Consider the following 20,233-nt stretch of genomic DNA (forward strand, 5'->3'; position numbering starts at 1 on the left):
CTTACTTCTATAGGGTATGCAAGTTTGAAGCGAAGTTCGCCTTTACATGCCGTTTGTGTTGCTTTAAGCCAGTTGTCTGTGAGTGAGGGAATCGGAGGCCTGCTGTTCTTCGGGCCGGGCCTTATGCTGAGCACTCAGTTTAACAATGGCAAACAACTAAAGCGCTGCCAAATCCGCTTAAAGAGCATTTGTGTGTTACGGCAGCAGCAGCAGCAACAAAACCAAAACTGACTAAGCAAGCAGAGTGGCATTTGCTCGTGTTAAGGTAGCTTCTGGCTGGCTTCTGTTGCTGCACTGTGTTGCTTTTCTTTTTTGCTGTATTTGTTGTTTTTTCTGACACCTTGCCATTCCTACATTAGAGGATTTTGCATAAGTGACAAGCAGGCGAGGCAATGGAGCCACAGTCTCCTCGTCAGCTACATTCACATGCCCAGCCTTATCCACATTTCCATTCAAATCCAAAGCCATGTGGTGCCATGTGTGAGTGGCTCGACTAAAGCTCCAGGCTAATGCAGCCAGGCAGCCAGGCAGCCAGGCAGCCAGACAGGCATAAGACGTTGGTAACACGAAACGCTTGTCAAACGCTCCCCGGTGTAGGTCGGCGCCACATGCGTCAAGCCAATGGACAGTAGACGCATCGCGGGGCGAGAAATTCGGCTTGCAGTCTGCCTTTGGCCGCATTAAGATGCTCTCAAAGTTGCAAGCTAGATATACAAGTCGCAAACGACATTAATTATGCCCCACCTAGTTAGACTGCGGCATTTCCTGGCAGTATTCGTTGCAAATGGCGCTCCATGGCCACCACGAAGGCGTTACAAATCAGGCAGACAGTCCAATAAACAATCAGTCAGCGAGAACGAAGCCTTAACATAAATAAATATATATATATATAGTGAACAGGTGGGTGCTCAGGTAACCGAATGCCCATTAATGCTGGCAAATGGACGCCAACTGCTGCCCCATCTGCCGCATCTGTTGCTCGTGGTCGAATGCCCGTTCGCTGTTTGTGGGCGAGGCGCAGTTGATCAAAGCAATCAATTTAATTTCACAAAAGCAATTTATTACAATATCGAATGCGGGGCGTGGCAAAAGGCTATTGACCGACACACAGCAAAAACATGCGAGCTAGCCAAGGGGAATTTGTGCCAGACACCACTGCGTATACTTAATATGCGCACACATACGCATTTAGGCAGTCGCATTCGGGAATATAGCTATTTATAGCCACAAAAAATGCAATATTAATGACCTGAATTGATATGAATCTGTAGCTGATTGGTTTATTATCATAAACAATGCTAAGTTAAAGTTTCTTATTACATTTTGCAAAAGTCTCTAATTGCCTTAACAGAGATTCATATTTGTCTATAACGAAACACAATTTTATTGAAATATGAGTTTTGACTTTAAGCTGATATTCTGAATGGAGTCATTAGGGTGAGCTTGAAAACTTTTCCACTCCATTCATTTTTAGCTGGCCCAGTTTTTGTTCGCGTTTTATGTTTACAGCAAAAATAATTGCCACTTGAAGTACGCAACATGGTTATAAAATTTTAACCACTTGACCAAATAGATATAGGGCGAGAGAGATAGGGAGCGATAGAGTAGAGATTGTTAGTGACGATAAGACAGAGACAGGCAAATGGCATTAAAGAACTTGACGCTGTCAGGCGTATGCGCAGGGATCAGCATCATTAACACTATTTTCCCTAGATGGTGCTTCAGACGACGACCACCTCGGGGCCTGGGTAGGTAGTTAGCTTCATTGGGAGCTGGGCGTAACAGTCGACAGTTGGCAGTTGGCAGTTGGCACAGCGAGTTGCCTCGAGTTCAGTTTGCTTGCCACAATCATTACGCACACTTAAGACTTCGCCTGACAGTCACATGCTGACAGCGGTGTCGCTGACACAGGCCTGAGGGGCCAGCGGGTGCGTAGGTGATGCCATGCTGGGGATGTGCGCCCCTCGAAAAAAGGGACACTTCTGCGTACGCTCCTCAGTCGTCAGCCACACTTTAACGCACTTTTATACACTTACCGGAGAGCATGTCAAGTAGTTGCCTGGCCTGAATGCCAACCAAATCCAAATAGAAATCCATTTAATTTTCAACTAGCGGAATGTTTGTTCATCCCCTCACACACACAAACACACACAGAGACATATGTGGGAATGTCCTAGAGCTTGTCCTTTGCTGCTGCTGCTATTGCTCTATTCCATTCAGCTTTGCCCGCATGCTTCCCTAGCATTAAATTCCACATTTTCCATTTATTTTTCGTGCTGTTTGGGGTTCTTCAGAGCGAACCACAACAATTTTCTATACTGACCATTCGCATTGTTCCACATAGCTACAGATATTTAAGTGGCGCATTCCCAAAACCATTTCAGACCTCAATTCGATTAGATTTCTGTTTGGGCTTTGCATCACTAAAATGCATTCATTTATAATTCATTTCAATAATTGTTTTTATAGAATTTACTGAATGCAGGCGTTACTGAATCGTGGAAATAAATTGTTGTTTTAATTTTTAAATTGCTTTTCAGAAATGTTGGCCAAGTTCTCTAAGTAGTCGAATGCATAATACCCTGTAACCTGCTATAGCAAAGTCATTATTATGAATACTTTTATTGCTCCGTTTCGTATTTCACTCACATATCAATTTTCACATTTGTCAATGGTAGCTCAGAGCTGGCAGAGTATGCGAGGCCAAAACATCAATTGCATGGCTCATTAATTATGCGTCCTATGCGCCGTTAATTCGAATGTCAAACAGTCGAACAGTCAGGCAGTCAGGTAGACAGCGAGACCCTGACACGCACATGGAATGGCATGTAAATTGCATTATAGCCGCGCCAATTTGCAGGCTCATTTTTGTGGCAGCAAATGAGGTATGGCCCCTCCACTCGCACTCGTGCCACACACCTGCATTCCCCAGAGATTGGTTTCTGCTGAATACTATATGAATTGAATGTGGCTGTGTGCGTGCATTGATGTGTTTATTTTGCATAATGGACTCTAATTGGTAGCCAAAAATGTGGACCAGGCTGTTGCGGTTGTATTGTTGGTAACAACAGAGCTAATTGCATAGCAAGATGAGCAGAGCTGCTGACTGAGGGAAAGCGAAACTGAAGAAACTAGTTCCCAATAATCTCTCTCTGTGTTTCCACATGAAGTGGCAAGTCGCAAACGTAGTTTATAATGATTGTGGCCATATTTCGAGGAAGTGTCGTACTATCCTTTCCCTATTTTAGGGCACGTAGCAGGCCATAAGGAACTTTGATCCCTGAAACGTTCACAGAGCCGTGTTGAATAGTTCATTTTGGAAAATGCTTTACACTCGGATATTCCTGTTTTATGCGCATTTAGCAAAACAAACGTAAAGCACATGATAAATGAAATGTTTGCCAGGCACACACACACACTCACGCACACACACGCATACAAATCCAAAGCAGTGCCCAGCGTTCCACCCAACATCTTAGTGGCAAAGGTCATCGGGTTTGGTTGTTTTGCTTTCGCGTTGTTGTTTTTCTGGCTTCCAGCTTGGGCTTATGCTCGCCCACCACAGGGGGCCAAGCAGGCGTGTCATTGATGGCCAACAGCGCCTTGGGTGCTGGAGTAGTTGGCTGTGCGGAGCAAGCGCACGTAGCGCATACGTGTCGGACGGATTGCACATAAATGTTTGTGTGTGTGTGTGTGGGCGTGTGTGTGTGTGCGTTGACGATGTGTTGGTATTTTGGGGCTCCATTTGAAAAGAAAGAAGGAAGAGGGGAGGGGGTGGGGGTGACTTGGGGTGTTGGCGTGGGCAGGCGTTAATACGACGCATTTTGTATACAACTTTTCACTTTCAGATTTTGGCTTTCAGTTTTTATTTGCCTTTCAGCTCTTTTCTTGTTGTTTGTGCGCTCGACGCTTTCTATTTATTTATTTATTTGTTTGTTTATTTGTAGTTGTTAGCGTTTATTTGTTAAACTGTTTGGATATTCATTTGAAATGCGAAAGTAAATGTCGTTTGCCACATGTTGATTGCTCTGCATACTTAACAAAACTCAACTCAACTCAACTCGACTCGAGCGCCCGGAAAAGTAGGCAATGCTTTTTGAAACTTGATTTTGAAGACTTTCGAGAGCTTACAATGGCCTTAGTTTGCTATTAACTATAAAGGACAGCAAAAACAAAGGCAAGTCGTGAGCATAAGCTCTGAATGTACTGCAATTTGTGGCAAAGGTTCTTTTGGCCTTGCAGCAAAATCTTGTTTGCGACAGCATTTGCAATTTGTGGCTGGTTTGCGGTTTTTGCGGCTGAGCAAAGGCTATGTTATTTGCTTTTGACTTCTCTGTTTCATGATTAACCTGAATATTTAGAGCAGAGAAATGCAAAAGAAGTTTTTAATGCCATACCCATCAATCAGCAGAAAACGCCACTTTCAAGCGAAGAGGAATGAGGGCAAAGCAAAATAAAAGTGGATTTCTTGAGGGAGATGCTTGTTGTCGACACTTGAACGCTTTCATGTATACAACTGAAACTCAAATGGAATAATTTATGCTGTCAAGTTGAGCAATTGCTTGGGGTAATTCATAAATCGCCATCACATATTCATGCCTGTAGCAATTCACGCGTTGTAAATTAACGGAGAGCACACAGACATCTGTACGAGCCTTGATTTATAGTGGAAAATATTTAATTACTTGGCAACGAGGACCTAATGTGTCGCATATATCAAGTGCACACCGTAACAGCAACGGCAATGGCAACGGCAACGACATTGAAATTAATTTATGCCAAATGGCATGCGAAGTAATTGCCCCGAATTGGCATGACCGCAAAATGTGAGAAGTGTGGGGGAAAATTGTAAGGGTCAGGTTAAAGCATTATGCATGAATCGGCTTGGCTCTAGCTTCGGCTGTGGCCACACAATGCATCAATATTGAAATGTAGCCAGCAGGCAACAACCAGCAGATTGCATCGGAGCCCATTAGCCGCACTGAGCACAGCACGTGACCTGGCAAAAGAGTTGAGCCAGGCAGCATGTGTGATCGATGCCAAGTGCATGCAGAGGGCGTGCACTGCCGCTGCTGCTGCTGCTGCTGCTTCACTTGCCACACATCAATGTCTGCTTAGCTGAGCATCCACTGTCAAAGTTGAATTACAAATGAGCCCCAGTCGAGAGCGCCTGCATGCCAGCTATCTGTGCTGATGCTGACAGTTTTTCAAAAGCTAGACATTCGAAGGTTTATCATTGTTTGGCCTGCCAGTTGACTGCACCCACACACACCCAAAACGCAAACAAGTAATATAAATAGCAACTACTCACGTATGCCACTTTGTGTGTGTGTGTGTGTGTTGGCTGTGTCTGCTGTTGGCTGAAATGTGTCTTCCATTGAAGTTGGCGACAACTTTCGCTGTGAAACTTTCGGCTTTTATCTGCAACTGCCAAGCGAAGGCATTTCAGGTAAAAGAAAAAATGCATAATTAATTTTTAAAAAAGTATATATAAACTTATATATATAAATATATATGTGCTATCAGCTTGGCACAGAGCCTCAATATGTGCTGCAATTCTTTTGTGCGCGCTTCCTTTGTTCGACAACAGAGCCAAGAATGGTAATCAAAATGAGTGCGAGAGATGTGTGCAGCGCTCAAAGGATGTTCCGCAATGGAAAATCTATAAAAGAAAATTACAAATGTAGCTCAAACTTGATATAAAGTAGAAATTTCAAATTGTATAGCTCTATTACTATAATTATAAAATATATATCATTTATTTAATTTATATTTTCTGCTTTAAGTCAAGTTTATTTTATAAATACATTCCAAACCCAACAAAAATTCCATTGAAATATATTTTCCGTTCTTATGTTCATTGGCGAAATGCATTGGAAATGGATATCATTTGTCTGCGCATTAGCAGAAGTGTCGCAGGCTGACAACAAAAGCTTGACGCATATGCCACGACCTGCCCACCTGCCTGCTCTACCTACTAAGCTCAGCCGATTGTCTGCCATTTCCGCTCTGCAGAACATTTTCAATAAAATTCGCCGAAATTTGCATATTTATTCGAGTTGTATGTCTTTTTGTTGCTGTTGTTGGCGCCGCTGGTCGCGTAACTCAAGACGGAAAAGCCAAATTAAAAAGTCATTTCAAACCTTTAAACGCAAAACGCAAGTAAATTATGTAAACATTATGGTTGGCCCTCGCCGCAAAAAGCAAAAGGACAACGAGCCCCAGGACGAAGCCGTACGAAAAGAATCTTAACCAAGGTCATATGCGCCATGCCTGACGTCGTCTCCTGCCCGCATCCCACCTCTCAGCCCCATCGGCCCCGTCTGCCTTGAGGCCATTTTATGAGAATTTCACTTTTTTTCCTTTGGCTTGGCGGTTCCTGGGGCGATGGCTACAAATGACACTAATAATTTCCATTTAAATGAAGCCATGAATAAAAAGCAAATGCAAGTAAACGTTTTTTATTTTTTATGTATTTTTTTCTATTTGTTTCTTTTTTTTTGTTCTTTCTGTCAAATGACTTTTCTATTGGCATCTTGGCGAACGGGGCGTATGACTTATGTGTTTTGTGAAGCGCCGAGAAATGTGGGTGGCTTTAATGCAGTAAGTTTATTAAAGTGACACGAACTCAGAGTCAATTATGCTTATAAATATTTATTAAATTTTTCTAACAATTTTTGTAGGTAAAGTGCTTACAAATAACAAATTTGGTAAGCTTGCTTTTACTCTTTTCATAATTTCCTCTCAATGCTAGCTTAAATGCAACATTTGACTTTACATTTAGCTGTAGAAACCACCTGTATAAGCACACATAGCCAGCCTTACACGCCTCGTCTGTGTTCTCTGCTCTGTCATGTCATCTAAATGTGTTAAATGAAAACTTTCTAACCAAAATCACGAAACATAAATCAGTTAACTTGTAAACAAGACACAGACCCACGCACACCTAGATAAGTCTTCCAAATATTTCAGCACCTTGGTCTCAGCGTGGGTTTCCTGTGTGTAGGTGTGTGTGTAGATATGTGTATAGGTGTGTGTGTGTGTGTGCTTTATCGCAAACTTTGCACATGTCTCCAGCACCTCATTTGCAAAACTGAAAGTCAAAACTTGTCTAAAGTTCGCTTCATATATCCTTCTCTCTCTCTCTCGCTCTCACACACTTAGTTGCTCGCTCTGGCTTGGCTACAGTCTTGCCACAACTTGGAATGAGTCCTGCTCTTTGATGCGTTGGCTCTTGTGTGATGTAAAATAAATTGACATTTAGTTGTCAATGCTGCCTGCCGCTCGCTGCATTGCCTCCATTCTGCTTTCGTACTGTCTCTGGCAGTCTCCGCTGCAGGTGTCTTCACGTGTTAATAGATTGTCATCGTTTTCCCTACACCCCGCAAATATATACTTGTATATTTAAATTTTCGTTACGTGTAGCTGCCAGACAGCACTGCTTCAGCTTCAGCCCCAGCTCCAGCTTCCACTTCAGCTTTCAGCTTTCTGCTGCAACGACTACGACCAGGTTAACATCGAGGCATTTTGACACCCCGCCATGTTGACACATTTTGGGGGCTTGGTCTTAAGGGGCGTGTGATGAATTTACCGCACATGTCAATCCCCCAGGCGGTTTGCTGCGCCACACTACTCTCTGCTAGCTGCTGTGATTGCAAGCTCACATTTCGCAAAACCCAGCTGAGAGATGAGAAAGACGTTTGTATACTCAACTACAAGATACTCTGCATATCGCTTGGTAGCTCAAACTCTGATGGGTAATATGTGTATATATCATTAACCATCGAGGTTATAGAAAGGTTGTAGTCAAGCCCTATACCCTGTATCAAGTAGAAATTCAGTTCTACGAACCGCTGCTCAAGGCGAGGACTTTATTTAAACAGGATTAAGATTAGCCTTATAATTCAGTTCTATTTATTTTTATAAGCCAGCAGAACAACATTTCGTTGAATCAAAATAAATCTTTTTAATCTCTATTATTATGTGTAGCTCAATTCCCTTGGGAGAAGTCTTTGGGTTGTAATAAAATCCAAATAGGAATAGATTCCTGTGTGAATCTGTTTTAGCATGCCTTTTGGGAAATCTCGTTTGCTTCTTATCGCCACAAATACGTTTCATCTGGAATTCAAATGCATTTTGCATGAGCCGCTTGCCCAGGCAGGCTAGTCAAAAATTTTTTGAGAATGCTTTGAATACATTTTTAGTATTAACTAAAAAAATTAATTGTTAAAATCCCATTTTGTTCTTCAAACAGAGCTGATGGACAAGTCAGCATTTTAGCCGAGCAAATATTCGCTTAGCCAAGCAGCTGCCATGAATACCCAACTAGCTGACAAGCTAATGCAATTAGGGCCAATCCAATTTGTATATTTTTTCATCAGCTTAACACGCCCAGCTGTCTGACAGCCTCCATCCAGAGAGTATATTACTTTTTGTTTTTTGAGTACACGTTTCTAATTCCATTACGGCAAAACTGCAAGTTTGTATTACCTAGTTAATATTACCTGCTGTTCTGTTGGTTACTTCTCAGCCTCGAAATCCAATGCCGCTTGCTGTTATTGTTGTTGTCCTAATAACCTTTAGAGCCACATATAGAAAGGGGCCCTAATGTGTTTTTGTTTAGCATAAGCAGTCAAAGCGTTGCCCTCATGTTAGCTGTCAGCCCCAGTCCTAGTCGCAGTCGAAGTCTTCCATTAGCAGCATCAAAGTACAGCCAGCGCACTTAGCATAATAGCAAAGCCAAAATCGAGATTCGCGCAACGAAATAAATTGGCCGAAAACGGCTCTCTTATTTCGGCTAAGAGAGCGCGCTGTGGTGAGCTTAAGAGCGAAAGCTTTCGCTGCGTGCAACAGGCTCTTTTGGGTCCCTTGATTGGGATCCTTTGGCGCCTTTTGCGTCCCTTTGTTCGTACGGGTTTTGACAAACGTGTTTTGATTTCGCCTAACAAAAGTTCGCCTAATGCTGAAATAGTGCCAGGAGAAGTGTGAAACAAAGAAACTGAAATTTACTTTAATGCGCCAACAATTCAGCTCGCAAATTTACGATAATTGCGACAATTACATTTTGCAAATGATGCTGCAAACAAGTTGAGGGAATCAACGCGCGCTCCTTGCGCCCGCTGTACTCTATGACAAATAGTTGCCAACCCTTGACGCCCGCCCCGCCCTCGCCTCCTCGTGCGCCCTCGTTCGCGTGGCCATAAAAGCAAATTGAAGCCATTGACTTGAGCAAATCTTGTCGGGCATTGCATTAGCTTGGCTTGTCGTTCAAGGTTTTATAAATTTCAATTTGTTAAATGCTTAGCATACTTCGCTGCGCAGCACAGCTCCAACTACAATCGTAATCAGCAACATTAGTTTATCCTGTCTGCAGATTGTGAGCTAGAGGGTGCATAATTAGGTTAAAGTTGGACCTGACTCTGACGTTGAGCTTGTGGCGCAACTTGTGGCACAGACTTACAATTTTGAAGAAACTCAGCGCTCAGTAGAACTTAGAACTAAGCTAATTCACTTGGTAAGTGATAATTTAATACGAATTAGGCAGCTTAAATAAAGTAACAAGCAGTTGGGTCGTGTTCGACTAAGACATAGCCCTACTATATATTACTATTCTAATGAGTGTTTATAGTCCGAATCTTCATTACAATAATGACCATTATACTTATATCTATAATCATAATGATGATAAGCAGAATAATTGTTAATATAAGGATCATTATTTTATTATTTTATTATTATTACGATTATATAGTTATAAAGGCAGATAGGCAACCAGACACACACAGACATTAATAGTTGTTAATAGTTGATTGAATATATAATGTATGAGCCTGTCCACGCCTCATTCCGCCTGTTACACACATTAAACATTAAACTCTATGTCATCACTTTCAAAAGGTCATGAGAAAATATTTAAATTTCATAGAAAAAGCCATGAACTGAATTATTTCTGTCTGAAATGAATGTAAATACGTAATTGAGAACACGGCCGTATAATTGTTTATAATGATGATTTCAATCAAACGCCTAATGAAACATCATTCATCATTCATAGAAAATTCAATTAGCGCACACCCACACAGACGCACAGACGACGCTCAATGATAACGCACAATTATTGTGTGTCATTTTTATTGCTCATACGACATGTTGTGCACACAAATATCCGTCACACACACGCACATGTGTGAGTGTATCTATAAAATTCAATGGAATCAGGCACTTTGACTTTTGGATAATTATTTCGCATGAGCACGTACTCTCAGCCACTCATACTACATACATAATCACTGACAGCAACAACGTAATGTGCTTATCATGCTGCGCATCTCAAATTTAAATCGAGGCGTGCCACGTGTAGTGGCTAATTAACTGAATTTCAATTTCAATTTAAAAACTAGTGTAAAGCTACTAACGTGTATATTTATTTGAAAAAATAAAAATCAAATGATTTATCAGGTTTTTTTGTGGAATTTTTGTTTGTTTTATTGGATTGCGGTTCGCCCAGCAATTGTCAGGGCACAGCAATTTATCGGCTATGCCGGCAATTGCATTATTAATGTCAGCTTAGACCACATGCAGCGTACCACGACGTAAAGGTCTTACCAACGAACAGCAGGCGACCAGCAGCTCAGCAGGCACTGTGGATGGCCACAATCACATTCACAACAATAAACCAATTTAAAGAAACCCTATGTAAACAGTTTTATAATGGATTATATATGTATGTGTGAGAGTTACATATGTAGTTATCAGCTCAACGGGTGTGCGTGTGTGAGGTAAGAGCTGCTTGAAAAGTCATTGAGAAACATTGCTAAAAATGGACATGAAAAGGTATTCTAAGAATTTATATAGAGACTGGAAGAAATTAAGAATATATATTAAATTTATTAAAAAATAAATAGAAATAGAAATTTCATTAAATATATAAATCATCTTAAAATATATATAAATATTGGGAATTGAAATGAAAGCAAATAAAAAAGTATATTTAAAAATAAAATAGCATTCTATATAAATATAATAAATATAAAATATATATATATACATATATATTTATATAATAATAAACATAAATTGTAGAAAAGAATAAAGTACAATTCCCACTTGAACCATTGAGTTCCACTCGAATTGAAGAGAAGGGCAAACATAATCTAAGGTATAGCTCTTGCTCATTGCAAGTTTCTATCTGAATACTTGCTGTGGCATACGAATTAATCTTTCTTGCTTCTAGTTAAACGTGTCCATGTTCTGGCATGTCCTTTAATCTGACAGCATCTGGTTGCCGTGTTCTTGGCAAATGGTTAGAAATTCCATTTGTTTGCCGAGCACAATGGCTACAGAACTGAGCTGATCACAAACCCAAACACATGCAAGGCGAACGGTCTGCCTACCAAATGCATACACACATAAACACACACACACACACACAAGCACGTAAATTGGTGTTAGTGGTGCAAATATGAGTAGACTCTACTACGCATTAGTCTCCTCCATACCGTTTCTGTCCCACTATTGACCACCTCTGGCGCAATAAACGGTAGCACAATTTGCAATAGCACCAAGCCAATGGCTTCTCCACCTATCCCCTCCCTCGCCATCTCTCTCTCTTTTATCTGGTATTCTCTGCTCCTGACGCAATTGCCAGCCATTGTCAGCGGGATTTGCTGACCACACATTGGAGCAGCAGTCGCAAAGAATCATTAGCAAAGGCCGAGTCCGGATATTGTGCAAATTTGTATGCACTGCGAGTGAAACTATTGTTGACTATTCAAAAGATGGCAAACCAGAAAATGCTTTAGCATAGCAAATTTATAAATAACATAGTTTCAAAGGCATTTCAATGTTGTTTCAACCTGTTGTGGCACTTTAACTATTCAGCCATGTCAGATATTGAGTAAAAATAGTTTTGCTTTTTTTAAATGAATATTCTATTTATATTTCAGGTTGACAAACCTATCAGGATATTCAGCAGCAGTGTCTAGGCCTTAGCAAAATTGTGGAGCTGCCCAGAGACGAGTGCACTTAAGTTGCAGCAAGACGCTCGACAGGCTGCCTTTGCCTTTGCCTCTGCCTTTGCCTTTGCCTTTGCCTTTGTGGTAATTGTTATTCCAATTTGCAAGACTTTTTACTCAGAGGAATTATGCAGAAGGCGGCTCTTAAGTTGATGAATTTAAAGCTTTAAGTGTTGACGTGAATTCCCTGAGTTTGCATATAATATGCATTAAATTGTGAGTAAATCTTTTAAAATTTTACTGCCCAACACACTTGAAACGAGAATTTAATGCCAGGCGAAGACACATATATTAATGGCCGTCAGCAGGCTGGGTAGTGGGCTCTGTGCGCTGAGAATAATAAATGCGTGCCGAAATGAAGTGATGCCTAGGCAACGTCAACGCCCGGGCAGAGATTCAAATCACGCATACGTCGCGTGTGCATATCAATATTCTCTTCTTTTTCACTTTTTTCCCTTTGGCAGGCCTGACAGCTGTCAGCACTACGCATCTCTCAGTGCGTCCGTCTGTCAAATCAATTTATGCTGTCATATAATTATACAGCCGCTGCAGGGCCGAATCAATTAAAAAGCGTCTGGCTGCATATGGAAAAAATGGAAAATTGATTCGCAAATTGAAAACGCTGCGAGCGACTGCTGCTGTTGTCAAGTATAAGCTGCTGCACGCAGCGAAAACTTAATTTCCCCCCTGATAAATCTTTGCATTTGCCAAACAATCATCTGGTTGTTTGCCTTCTGTAAATTTTAACGTATCCGCTTGCAGCATATGCAGCATCTCCGCCATTGTTTGGCCACGTACTCAGGTGCCGCTGCCACATCAGTCGTTCCAAGTGATTTCCGTCCCAAAAGCCCTAACAGGCACAGACACTGCTTTGCACACATACCAATGAGCCGAGCTTTCAGTTAACTGGGCCATGTTCTGTGTCTGCCAACACGCAATGCGCATTTTAAGTACAATTTAAACACATTTCCAATGTGGCCCACATGGAGCCAGACAAACATCTGAGCGAAATGTGTTGTCTGCGCGACATCAACAGAACAGAAAATGTGCCATTTGAACTGATAAACAGTTGAGCTCTCCATGTGAATATTGAATAGATGAAATAAAGTGTGGCAAAAAGCTAACGACAATGGCTATGGTTATACGAATGCGCTGGGTATGTGTCTTAGGCAAGCTTCTGCTGCTAAATGCTGAATTTCTTGAATAAAGAATGACAGCTCTCGCAAGATGAGGATACAAAATATAAACTATGCATAAGAAAAAATGTGAAAAATAATAAGAAATATGGAAATAAATGAGTAGAACTAGAGAGGCACAGGCGAACAGGCTTTACTAGCCAGAAACCAGAATATGGTTCTTGTTCGAGGTATTAGTAAATGATACCTGCTTAGCTATATAAAGGCCTTTGAGTTGGTTTGCAATATAAGGGTCTTATAGAAAATCAAACACAAATTTGGATAGAGTCTTTACTTGATGTCCTCTAACATTAAGTTAATCACCTCATCACCTCTCACACACACTCTATCTGCCACTTACAAGACCTCAACTACATCTGTTTTAGCTGTTGTATCAGAAGTCTGCTGTTTATTTATTTTTCGACGTCCAACTTATCTAATATATCTACCAAAAACTCGAAAACATTTTAAATGCTAAGATACTACTCAAAAATGCATTTAAATAATTGATTGATTTTGAAGCTCATTAAGCTTAGCTTCTACCTTAATAGCTGCCAAAAAGTCTCTTGCCACTTGCCATTTCCTTGGCCGGCTATCCATTTCATAACTGGCTGGGCACTTGAGGTAAATTAAAATTTGATGGAGTTAAGAATTGGCAGCACTTTTAAGCCAATGTCTTGTATACAATTTTAATTGAGCTGCCTGCCTTGATTAATTGGCAGCCAGCAACCATCAGCCAACAGCCAACAGCCAACAGCTAACAGCCTGAACAGCCCCCATCGTGTGCTACCTTCTTTAATCACAGCCACAGGTGCAATGTTTACCAGGCAAATTAAACAAGAGTTTGGCGAAAAGCCGTCTGCCCTCTATATGTACGTTATATGCGCTGCTTAATGGCCAGTTTTCAAATTAGCAGCTCATTCAGGCAGCTAGCAGCTGGTTTAAAAAAACACTTTAATGTTATGCCTGAGTAAGGCCCATAAATAAGCCAAAGGGTCGCATAAATTTGAGAGAGACCCTTGGCAACAAATGTTTCGGTTCGATTAGATCTGTTTGTCTGTTAGCCTGATTGTCTGTCGAGATATGTGAATGTTTCAAGTTCTTGCAAATGGAATTCGAACTAAAATTTTGCTCTTTGCTTAGCTCAAAACATAAGACTAGCCCGAAAGCGTGCAATTCGAATGCTGTGCAAACTTTGAACTGGCTATGGATTCAATGAATTTATTCATTAGTTCGCTTTGATATGCACTTCAGCGCTCTCCACTACACATGCCAGCCACGCCCCTGCTATGTTAGCCGCCCTTGTCAGCTGCCTGGTTACACAGCAAACTAAACAAACAAACTTAAATGCTATTTGCCACTAGATAGCACTTCACATTGATACCAAACTATGCAATGTAAAGAGAAGAAATTTAAATAATCGAACGACTTAAGAGTTAATTAGAAGTTCAAATATTCAAAGTACTTAAACAAGCTTACCTTTTGCTTATACATATTTACTTGTTACAATTATTTATAAAATATTATAATATAAATACACTTATGCTAAACTTATGATTCTCTATCAACTTAGACCACTGTGCAGTCAGCAAAAGCATTGATAGAGAGAGTAAGAGTGAGAGAGAGAGAGATACTGTATTAGCAGCGTCCAGCTGCTTGCATCCAACCTATACTAGCCCATAAACAGAAATCCACAGACACACACACACACACACACACACATGAGCAAGGACTTTGGCACACACATGAGTTGGCAACTTAAAGGCTTAGAGGTGTGCGAACCTGGGCCCAGCTAATGCGATTTATTTTTATGGCCAATTTGCTTGATTAGGTTTCGATTTTCATGCGCCCGCTGCACTCGCTGCTTTTGCAGTTGAGTTCATTAAAGTTGCGCAGAAACAAAGTTTATTGAAATATGGTTTCCCAGCATTCGCAGCAGTAGCAGCCGCAGCAACAGCAGCAACTGTGCGAGGATACAACTTTTCAATCGTTCAGCAGTCGCTGCCTGTTAATAATGGAAAATTAATTAATATTTCGCTAGGCGAAGGCGGCAAGCAACAACTAAAACAACCATTGTGGTGGCTAACTGAATTCAAGTCTTTGCCACGGCCACACACACACATATACACTCGAGCATGTGTGTGTGTATGCTGTGTTGTTTTATAGCTGCGCTGGAAAGTATGCAACAGCGTTTAAAACTCGCAAGCGAACAGCCCAAATACATATGACAATCGCGATCAGTCGTTCGACCTGTAAAGACGTGAATTCGAACAGCCTTCGCTTAAGCTCTACTGCTGCAGAGTTCTAAAAATAGAACTTTGCGGTGCATTCTTCAACGCAACAGCAACAAAAACCGCACACGCAGCGTTTTCTTATCGCTTGCTTCCGCGTAACTCAATTGCTTTAATTGCAATTTACGAAATTTCGTCGCTTGGCGCGAGTGCGCCTGCACTCAAAAGCACAATCCGCGATGACATCTAATGTCAATAACCTCGCTACAGCTGTAAAGGTAAATGCAGAAATGCAAGCCCAGCTTAACGTTGTGATGGCAAATAGGCAAGCCTCCATCATGCCAATAAACTCAAAAATAGATATCGCCTCCGTGCAAGGCATCACTAACAACAAAAACACGAAACGTAAACAGCCAAATTCACCAAAAACCATCAAGAAAAGGCTCATCTTCGACGAACCAAGCACCAGCAATGCAGCATTAATATCAGAAAATCGATTTTCACTGCTCGTAGAAGAAGATGAAGACTACAGCGAATCACCTGTAGCTCCAGAAGCCCCAGTATTGACCGACCAGCAAACTACACCGAAACCTCGTCCGCCCCCCATATGGTGTCCAAACATCAAGTCTGTGGCCCTACTTCAACAGATAATAGATAAAGTAATTGATGCTAAATCATACGTAATTAAGCCAAAGAAGAATAACATAGGTGTATTAACCCAATGCAGTGAGGACTATCGCAGAGTTATAGACCACTTTACTAAGCTGGAATTGGAGTTCCACTGCTACCAGCTTAAGGAGGACAAACCATATAGAGTCGTGTTCAAAGGGCTTCACTCCAGCACTGATACAACACTAATTAAAAAGGAATTGGAAACCAAAGGCCACACAATTACAAATGTGCACAACCCACTGAGCCGTATGGACAAAACACCGCTAAATATATTTTTTGTTGACGTGGCTCAGGCCCCCAACAACAAAGAAATTTTGGACATTCGAGTTGTCTGCAGGCAACGCTGCACAGTGGAACTGCCAAGAAGATACAACGACCTGACACAATGCCATCGCTGTCAAGAATTTGGACACACACAACGCTACTGCCACAAAGCTCCCAGATGTGTGCGTTGCGCCGGGAAACACGCATCCAAAGACTGCACCCGCGAAAAGGACCAGGCACCAACTTGTGTGCACTGTGAGTTACAGCACCCAGCCAACTATAAGGGCTGCCAAGTATACAAGCGGTTGCGCAAATTGCAATCCCCAGCACAAAAAAGGAGTCCCACACAAACACCGTCTACGGGTCCGAGTACTGCTTCCGAAATTACAAGGCCCCGGAGCATTACCCAAGCCACGAGCTTTGCAACGCCTATTAGTGGTGTTTCTTACGCACAGGCCGCTAGAGGTGGACCGTCAAATAAGAATACCACAAGTGACACTTTGTTCACTGAAATGCTTCAGCAACAACAACGTCAGTTTGACGCAATTAATGCCGAGCTCAAAGCGATGCGAGAAGTACAATCCCAACAAGCAACCATGCTAAACAGTTTAATGGCCATCATAACCAAGCTTGCCTACAAATAATGGCTTTACGTGTGGGTATCTGGAACGCCAATGGCCTGAGAAACAAGACTCAGGAACTGGCTGCGTTTCTCTCACAAGAAAACATAGATATAATGTTAATAACAGAAACTCATGAGTGCCCCACTACACAAATTTTCGGATACGAACACTATCAGGCTCATGGTGAAGGAGCAAACTGCTTTGGTGGATCCTCAATCCTCATACGAGCAACAATACCGCATACACCTTTACTGCCAATTTGCAACGCAACAATGCAGGTCTCAGCCATCACCCTGCCTACGTCTATTGGAGCGATCGAAGTTGCGTCAATTTATCTTCCGCCAAACACTGGTCTGTGTGATCATCACATGGAACAGGTTCTAGGCCTAAGGTTGAATAAGACCCTCATCGGCGGCGACTGGAATGGATGGCACCCATTTTGGGGAAGCAATAGTGCGAATCGTCGCGGAGAAGTCATATTTGAGGCGATTCAAAACTTACAATTCAGCATATTGGCGACTGGAGCCCCCACCCGTTACCCAATTAATGGACACAGGCCCTCGGCAATCGACTTCGCTGTCTACAAAGGCATCTGTGACCGGCAATTGACCATTGAAGAATCCTTGGACCTATCCTCTGACCACCTGCCACTAATAGTCACAATCCACGCGCAGCCACAGCCCTTGCCCATTAGGAAACAACTACTGCCAGCAGGATCAGATTTAGGAGTCTTTAGGCGCGAGCTCCATTACTCTTTGCACATAGAAATGGAACTTAACACTCCTGAAGACGTGGACTACGCAGCAAACAAACTGCAGGAAGAAATAGTCAAAGCTGCGCACCAAGCCGCCCCACCATCTTGCCAAACAAGACAACAGTCTCCGTACAACATCCCCCTCACCTTGGAGGCCCAACACCTACTAATACACAAAAGATGGGCCAGGAGACGCTGGTTAAGATTACGCACGCCTGATGCCAAATCCATGTACAACGAAGCCACGAGGCATCTTAAAGCTGCTCTCGCCCTGCTTCAAAAGAGGTGTATCAGCGATGCGCTGGTACGAGCTGAATCGCCCACTGACGCAGAGTTTCAATTATGGAAATTTACAAGAAAGCTCAAACGGCAGCCAATACGACGTCATCCCATTCGGAGCATTTCTGGTTCCTGGCACATTGGAGACGAAGCTCAAGCTGAGGCTTTTGCAAACCACCTTCAAGACCAATTCACGCCGGTGATTACCGCAGAGGCCTCAGAAATCGAAGCAACAGAAGACATCGTTCTCTCGCCCCTCCCAGCTGAAGACCAGATAACTGGATGTACAAAAGAAGAGGTTCTTGAACACATCAGAAGAGTGAAGGCAAAAAAATCCCCTGGATATGATCTAATAAACGGCAGAGTCCTTAGAGCACTGCCTGACTCCACCATAGACTACATAACTATGGTGTACAACGCCATGCTCCGCATCCGGCACTTTCCAGCCTGCTGGAAGCGCGCCGTGATTGTGATGATTCCTAAGCCTGGCAAACCCGTGGGAGAAATTGAGTCGTACAGACCAATTAGCCTGTTGCCAGTACTCTCCAAAATATTCGAAAGAATATTTCTGGAACGAGTACTGACACATCTGGGACGCCAGGAGGCCATTCCAAACCATCAGTTTGGCTTCAGGAGACAGCATGGAACACCGGAACAGGTTCACAGAGTTGTGCACCATATCCTTGGAGCCTTTGAAGAAAAGATGTACTGCTCTGCCGTCTTTTTAGACATCAAACAGGCGTTTGATCGAGTTTGGCACCTGGGACTGCTGCAGAAAGTGAGGACCACCCTTCCAGCCCCATTTTTCGCGTTGCTATCCTCATACCTTATTGGAAGAACCTTCCAAGTGTCAAGGGGGCAAACAGTATCCTTGACTAGACCAATTATGGCTGGAGTACCACAGGGTAGTGTTCTAGGCCCAACACTTTATACTTTATTCACAGGAGATATGCCAACTCCCGAGCCAAATATAGGAAGTACAGATGCAGTACTCATAGCGACCTATGCAGATGACACCGCCATCTTATCACGTCACGTATCTGCGCAAGAAGCTTCAGACTCACTACAAAAATATCTGGACTCTTTCGGACGCTGGGCAAAACGGTGGTGTATCACCATTAATGCACAAAAGTCTGTACATACTACCTTCGCCACTAGAAGAGGAGATTGCCCAAGCGTTGCATTGGGGCCCACTATTCCCAAAGCCTCAAAAGTAAAGTACCTTGGTATCACTCTTGACAGAAGGCTGACTTTTAAAGCGCACATAAGTCAAGTAACCTCAAAATGCAAAAGCAAGCTAAAAACCCTCGACTGGATGCTGAGAGCTTCAAGCAAGTTGTCTTACAGCAGCAAGGCCGCCATCTACAAGGCAATAGTTGTCCCAACCTTCGTATATGGTATCTCTCTATGGGGCTCCTCGGCGAAGACTACAAGGAACAAAATTCAGACCCTGCAGAATAAAGCACTACGCAGATGGACTGGAGCCAGCTGGTTTGTAAGAAACTCAGTCTTACATAGGGATTTAGCAATTCCCACAGTTGCTGAACTCATTGGGCGACACAGTTCAAGATACGCGGACAGACTTGCAGCGCATCCTAACCATCTCGCAAGCAACCTGGCTATAAACAACAATAGGCGAAGACTGAAGAGATTGCATCCTCTAGACAATATTAGAACTAATTAAGATAGTAGCTACAAGTGCAGAATAATTGGCATATCTGCCCTCCCATTAGTTAAGGTTTAGAGCTAAATGCGCTATAGAGTCTAAGACAATAAGCTGCAACAAAATAAAGAAATAAAAACGAAAAAAAAAAAAAAAAAAAAAAAAAAAAAAAAAAAAAAAAAAAAAAAAAATACATATGAACGACTTAATAATGCTCTGGAAAAAAGATTTGTAGTTATTAGTTACAATAAGCAGCTTAAATCAAACTACGTCGGTAGGTATATTGAGGCACATAACATTGTGTTATAGCTGTGCAAAATAATATAGTAAAGCCTCTCAAGGGAGTAGCCAAAGCAAAGACATTAAATTGAATTTTCAATTAACTACATGAATTTCTCTGCTGCTATGGCCATGTCTGCTCTCAAATTATTTTTAACGTGGGAGTGTAATAAAAATGACTCTCCGAGCTCTGTTGTGTGAGTTGCTATTGAGGCAGCTAAAGGAAAAAGAGAAAAAACGTGAAATACCGCATGGCATTATGACATTTATGTGCCATAA

The sequence above is a fragment of the Drosophila hydei genome, unplaced genomic scaffold (genome assembly GCF_003285905.1).
Source record: "Drosophila hydei strain 15085-1641.00,03,60 unplaced genomic scaffold, DhydRS2 tig00000001-arrow-pilon, whole genome shotgun sequence".
Classification (NCBI taxonomy): domain Eukaryota; kingdom Metazoa; phylum Arthropoda; class Insecta; order Diptera; family Drosophilidae; genus Drosophila; species Drosophila hydei.